Raw genomic sequence first — 7,493 nt, 5'->3', positions numbered from 1 at the left:
AAAAAAATTATTATATTAATTACACTAAAAATATAAGTGTGAGATTAGTACGTACTCTAGGCTAGGTTTTTTCTTTTTATTTTCATAATGTTAATATATTTATGAAATGTTGCTAGAGAGTGACGACCATACTGTTGGCATTGCCCATATATTATGACACTGCGATCTAGAAGTATTACATAATGATATAACAACCATAGGGATCTCTAGCTTGGTACCAGAACTAAAAAAGCCTCCTCATGAATTTCTGAAATTCCAAGGACGACTAATCTCATCATGTTCGGTCTTGGAGCTCTCGTGCGTAACAACCATAGGGATCTCTTGGCAGCCTTAGCTAAGACCAGATGTGAGTTATTTCTTGAATTAATTACTATAAACTACATATTAGTTATTGTTTGTAACCTCTACTACCATTATTTATATAATGCAAGAATTAGGTTAGTCTATTAAGAATCAGGTAATTGAGCATGTGACTCCACTTCAGGCAACATGTGATGCGCTTGCCAGTTGGGTTGGTTAGAATGTTAGTTTTACGTTTTCTCTTTCCTCAAGCACTCTCTCTCTGTTCTCTCTTGCTCTCCATCACTGTAACTTTCCTCGACGGCGTGCGTGTGCATCCGGCCATGGATGGTGACGAGAGAACCACTCATGAGTTCCTCTCTCTTCCCTCTTCATCTCTGTGAGCTCGGAACACCCATCAACCCCCAGACTTGATCGGAGCCCCGATGTTGACTCTGATCTCGGCCTTGTCGCAACGTTGCCAAAGAACAAGCCAAGTTCCTCACTATAACAACGCCTAGAAAGTTATTAGGGAAGCCAACTCCACTCTTGTGCCTTCCTTATCAGTAGTAGGTTCTTGATTTTTTTTGTTTAGTTTAGTTTCTGGAACTGCAAGTGAATTGAAACTGTAGAAACTGCAGTTTCTGGAACTGCAAGTGAACTGAAACTACAAAACTCCAAATGAACTGAAACTGCAACTTCTTTATCAGTAGTAGGTTCTTGATTTTTTTTGTTTTGTTCAGTTTCTGGAACTGCAAGTGAACTGAAACTGCAGAAACTGTAATTTCTGGAACTGCAAATGAACTGAAACTGCAATTTATTGGAGTTGCAGACTTGTAGTTGCAGTTACTAACTGCAAGTGAAACTGTAATTTATTGGAGTTGCGGACTTGTACTTTCAGTTTTCGTTTTTTGGTGATGCGTTGATGCTGGTATTTTGGAAGATGTCTGCATGTTATGTTTTTGTTATGTCTATTTTCGGATGATATTTTGGGATCTAGTGGTGGTACGTGGTATGGTGTCTGCATGGTATTTTGGGATCTAATGGTGGTGTGGTGTCCGCAAATGAAGAATGAGTTTGTGGTAGTTGGTTCGCAAAGGAAAAATGAGGTTTTAGGTGGTTTTGATTAATAAAATTAGATGCAAATACCTATATATTAATGGACTCTTATTTCTTTCCCAAGGTGATCAGCTTTCTATTTGGTTGGAGGAGGAGCCTTCTTAGCTAGTTCCTATATATCCTTCCATCTGATGTAGATTAGAAAGAAAAAATTAAGAGAGAGAAAAAAATATTACTAATGTTGTGAAATAAGGAATTTCTATATTATCGACATGTTTTGAAATAAACTTCAGCTAATTCTACGTACTGACTTTTCTGTTAATTTTTCAAAAAGCACATTTGCTTATTTTCGGATATATATATATACATATATAATTGATAGGTATAGAAAAGAAGAAAACATACTATTATTAGGAACTATTTTCAACAATATTAATATATAAAAATGAAAAGTGATTAGTGAGAGTGATTAAATGATGTTGGTGATCGGGATTTTTTACATGCTATTAAATATTATATATTATATATAACCGTAGGAGCAACATGGTAGTAACAATTACATATAAAAGTGGTGATGGTAGGTGGAAAGTGTTATGTTTTGATTTTTAGCTTCTACTATGTAAGTTCATCAATAGTTTCTTTTCATTGTACTTCACTTATATATTTTCATCAATGAAGTTGCCTTTGAGCTTAATTTAATTAATACAAAAATATTTATTACAAAAAGTTTAAACCAATTTATTAATTTATGTCATATAAATATACAAGAAACTGCATGATCAAGAGTGAGACTACGTGCATGGCGATGTACACAAGACGTGACTATATATGTGTATGGACTATGTACGTACGTATCAATATATATTTTTTTCGGTTTTAATTAATACATGCCATACAAATTAATTTTTTATTAAAAAAGATGCTAGTGACCTTTCTTATAAGAACTTAATTAAGCTTTAAAGTTCAATAGATTTGAGTGGCCAAAAAAGTTCAATAGATTTGTAATGATTAGATCAAAAAGTTAATTTATGCTAATTAATGTTCTTGAAATATTGGATCGATATATTATTTTTTGCATAACAATAAGTACCAAATTTTGTTTTTGAAATTTACAATAACTGTTTCTATTATTTGCATAAAAAATCCTTATTGGTTTTTATGTTTTACATACTAATGTGTGTCCCCTTTGACTCATCTACAGTTCAACAAATTTCCATAGACATTTTTATGACATGTCTTATTGCTAGCTGTAATACTATTGTCATGTATGGTAGTGAGAATAACAGTCATGATGTTGACTAGAGCTTGACACGGTTAAAAATTAGCACTCTTTTAGCTCAACAAAGTTCAAGGGTTCTCATATGTTTACTCACAATAACGCAACTGCAGATCGGATTCATGGTGTTTCCCTACTCTTAGGAATGGTGGCATTCAACCCATTTCCTTGTCGCTAACTTTGTAGCCAATGAGAGAATTCATCTTAGATTTAACCCCTTGTTTCTAGGTTGTAATCAAGTTTTGGCTTGTGCTATGGATAAGCTTATTCATTTTCTTTTCATCGTACGTACTTCACTCAACAATTAATAAAGTTACAGCTGAAGTTAACCCATAAAATTGTGTTTATCGAAACCTATGATGTACATCAAAGATCTAGAGTTGAATTTTGTCACAACTACAACTATATGTGACATAAGAGTCCTTTTCTCATGTAAATTAGGGTCGTGAAGACCTGGTTCAGATCCGGATACTATACAGTGGTATATGATGCCCATCTTGTGTTAGAAAGTCTCATATACATACATGGTGCCCATCATATACCTTATAACTTTCAAGCATGATCGAAGACATATGCATTCTCATATATATAGGATGAGCGTCATGTATCATCGTATGATATTTGGGTCTGGACTAGGTCAACCTCATGACACACGCACGTGTTTATGGAAGAATTTCTGGTGATACATTGGAGGGAATCGAACTGTTATTCAACTAATTAACTTTTATATTTTGAGACAAAACCATTTTAGGAAAGAAAAAAAAGGGCCTGTATCTATATTGATGTAAAGAAAAGGTACTTAATTACATAGGAAAAGAGTTGAAAAGCTAGCTCTTCCATCCATGGAAATAGAGAATTGAAAACAATAAATCAGTAAACAAGCTAATATCATTGAATTATTATAAAGAGGGGAACCAAGCCTGCTCAGAGGCTACAATTTTGCAATAAAACCATTTCAACTAAATTATGCTTTTGTTAATATATATGTTTGAATATTGCAGAAAGGATCAATGTAACAAGAAAGAAATTAAAAAGAAAAATGTGTAACAGATAGGGGGTACATGTAACTTCTCCCTTATGGTCTTAAATGGAAAATTGGTTCTAGGAGTGCCACTCTCTTCTGAGGACAGCAACCTATTACTTGAGGTCCTTGAGGATATATGGCTGGGATAATGATATATATAGTTGTACTACAACAGGTGTTGCCTTGATATAATCCCAAAGGATCAATAGCATAAATTAATGCTGGTTACGATTGCAGTGGTATTGACAGGGGCATTTGGGGCCTCAACCCAAGGGCCACATGTGTGCTCCTCCCAGTCTCCCATAGCTACGAAAACCCGCCGAAAAGCCCAGCCCCACGTACCGCTGCTTCTCATGAAATTGTAGTTTAATTTTGAGTATTTGAGAAATTGAAATTTGGGGGGTTGGAACCCATTTCGGGTTCCCTTTGAATGGTTGCTATGAGAAGTGTTCTTGGATGATTTTTGGATAATTTCCACCCTATGAACGTCCAATTGTTGATTCTAACTAGAAATTTCAAGAAATTTTGAGGATTGATGATTTTTGGGTATCAAGAGAGAGAAAGAGAGAGAGAGACAGAGAGAGGCAGTGTCTGTGGTGGCTGGGGGCTGAGGGTCGGTGGTGACTGGGTTTCAACTCCTAGCCTTTTTTTTTTTTTAATTAGTTATTTATTATAATTATTTTAGTTTTATTTTTTATAATTATTTTAGTTTTAATTTTTGTAATTCAATTTTAGTTGAAAGACGATTTTAGCCCTAAAAATTGGTCACATGCTTTGCAGATGACCAATTTTTGACAGAAATTGTAATAGAATTAACGGATATCCTTGATTGAAATGCTTGAAAAATAATAGTTCTTGATTTAAGAAAATTAAAAATAGGATCCTCAATTGAAAATAGGGGTATAGTTGGAATCTTTTTACTAAAATTTTACCTATCTTTTACATGCTATTATATATAATTGTATGAGTACCATGGTGGTAACATGCATTTATATATTAAAGCAGTGATGGTAGATGGAAAGTAATATGTATTCAAGTTTTGGCTTATATTATGTAAGCATATTAGTTATTTTCTTTTCATCGTACTTCACTTTTGCTCATTAATGAAGTGTTGCTTTCAAGCTTAAATTAAAAAATATATTTATTACGGAAAATCTGAATTAAGGTATCCATTAATTTATATGTAATGCATGAGCAAGACTGTGCGTACGGTGGTGTCCGCAAGACGTGTGCATGGCCTTGTATGCAGGATGTGACTACGAGCATGTGGTTGTGTACGTATTAATAAAATGGATTTTTTTTTCCCGTTTTTAAACATGTACTAAAATATAATTTGTTGTGGATTAAAATTTAATTTGTTGTGACTAGGTTTCAACTCTTAGCTTTTTTTTTAATTAGTTATTTATTATAATTATTTTAGTTTTATTTTTTATAATTATTTTACTTTTGTCTTTTTATAATTATTTTAGTTTTATTTTTTGTAATTCATTTTTAGTTGAAAAGACGATTTTAGCCCTAAAAATTGGTCACATGCTTTGCAGATGACCAATTTTTGACAAAAATTGGAACATAATTAATGGAAATCCTTGATTGAAATACTTAAAAAATAATTGTTTTTTATTGAAGTAAAGGGAAAATGGGATTCTCAATTGAAAATAGGGGTATAGTTGGAATCTTTTTACTAAAATTTTCCCTATCTTTTACATGCTATTATATATAATTGTATGAGTACCATGGTGGTAACATGCATTTATATATTAAAGCATTGATGGTGGATGGAAAGTAATATGTATTCAAGTTTTGGCTTATATTATGTAAGCGTATTAGTTATTTTCTTTTCATCGTACTTCACTTTTGCTCATTAACGAAGTGATGCTTTCAAGCTTAAATTAAAAAATATATTTATTATGGAAAATCTGAATTAAGGTATCCATTAATTTATATGTAATGCATGAGCAAGACTGTGCGTACGGTGGTGTACGCAAGACGTGCATGGCCGTGTATATATGCAGGATGTGACTACGAGCATGTGGTTGTGTACGTATTAATAAAATGGATTTTTTTTTTCCTGTTTTTAAACATGTACTAAAATATAATTTGTTGTGACTGGGTTTCAATTCTTAGCCTTTTTTTTTTAAATTAGTTATTTATTATAATTATTTTAGTTTTATTTTTTATAATTATTTTAGTTTTATTTTTTGTAATTCATTTTTAGTTGAAAAGACGATTTTAGCCCTAAAAATTGGTCACATGCTTTGCAGATCGATGACCAATTTTTGACAGAAATTGTAACAATATTAATGGAAATCCTTGATTGAAATACTTAAAAAATAATAGTTTTTATTGAAGTAAAGGGAAAATGGGATCCTCAATTGAAAATAGGGGTATAGTTTGAATCTTTTTACTAAAATTTTCCCTATCTTTTACATGCTATTATATATAATTGTATGAGTACCATGGTGGTAACATGCATTTATATATTAAAGCATTGATGGTGGATGGAAAGTAATATGTATTCAAGTTTTGGCTTATATTATGTAAGCATATTAGTTATTTTCTTTTCATCGTACTTCACTTTTGCTCATTAATGAAGTGATGCTTTCAAGCTTAAATTAAAAATATATTTATTACGGAAAATCTGAATTAATGTATCCATTAATTTATATGTAATGCATGAGCAAGCCTGTGCGTACGGTGGTGTACGCAAGACGTCACTACAAGAAAAGTACTCATTTGCAGCATTCCATAAACGCTGCAAATTATCATTTGCAGCATTTTATTAAACGCTGTATATTAAGACGTTGCAAAAGACACCTTGTTTTTGCAACGTTTATTTCATGTTACTACGAAATGCTGCAAATGATATTTTATAACATTTTTTCATCGTTGGATATTGACTTTTATAACAGTTGGATAACGTTGCAAAAGTTCCATTTACAACATATTTTTAACGTTGCAAAAGAGGTCTTACATCCCCCACAAATATTATTCATAACATATTTTTAACGTTGCTAAAGATATTAGATTGCAAATGTTGTTATGTATTACTCAGCTTGCAACATTGTTTAAATGCTGCGAATATTGGTTTTTTTTTTTTTACATCCTTATTCTCTTGATTAACCATTATTGTTCAATTAGAAATATTTTAATACACCCACTAACTTCTAAAATGTTCCTCTCAAAGTCATCCATGAATCAAAATAGACATTGAAAAAATTAAATAAAATCAAGTGAATAATAGATCACATTCTTACAATTAATTATAAAATATCACATAGTAAAATAATTACATCATTTCGCCACCTTAGTTTTTAGTGGAAATTACAGAAGAACTTAAATACATTCAACTAGAAGTTAAATATATTCTACATCAGACCAACTATGTAGAACAAAATAAGGTCACCTACTTCTAACATATACCAAATGCATGTGTAGACCACAAAAAGGTCAATATATACATTATCAACTAGAGTCAAAATAATGGTCAAAATGGAGTTGCAAAAGACCAAATATGCACAAACTCAAAAAACATATCCTGCATTGGTATAGCTAGACCATGTGTAGAACCAAAAACACTTTAGTTAGACTTTGGACCTAGAGATCACCCCTCTGCATAATAGCCAAAAACTACATTGTTCTAAATTAAGTACTTAATTTAGAACAATGTAGTTTTTGGGCCAAGCAATAGTACTTCCAATTGCATCATCAACCACATTAAACTCTGACGTTGGACGATATAATGGAGCATCTTCTAATACTATAAGTGTCACCCAAACCTTCCAACAATCTGGTCCAAGACAAACATGGTGTACCTTTGAAAGAGGATCTTTTGATGCAACTGTTCCTTCAGCTACA

This window comes from Dryas octopetala, chromosome 2, assembly GCF_963921425.1.
Source record: "Dryas octopetala chromosome 2, drDryOcto1.1, whole genome shotgun sequence".
Lineage (NCBI taxonomy): Eukaryota > Viridiplantae > Streptophyta > Magnoliopsida > Rosales > Rosaceae > Dryas > Dryas octopetala.
The sequence above is the reverse complement of the archived record's forward strand: the minus strand, read 5'-3'. Positions refer to the sequence as shown.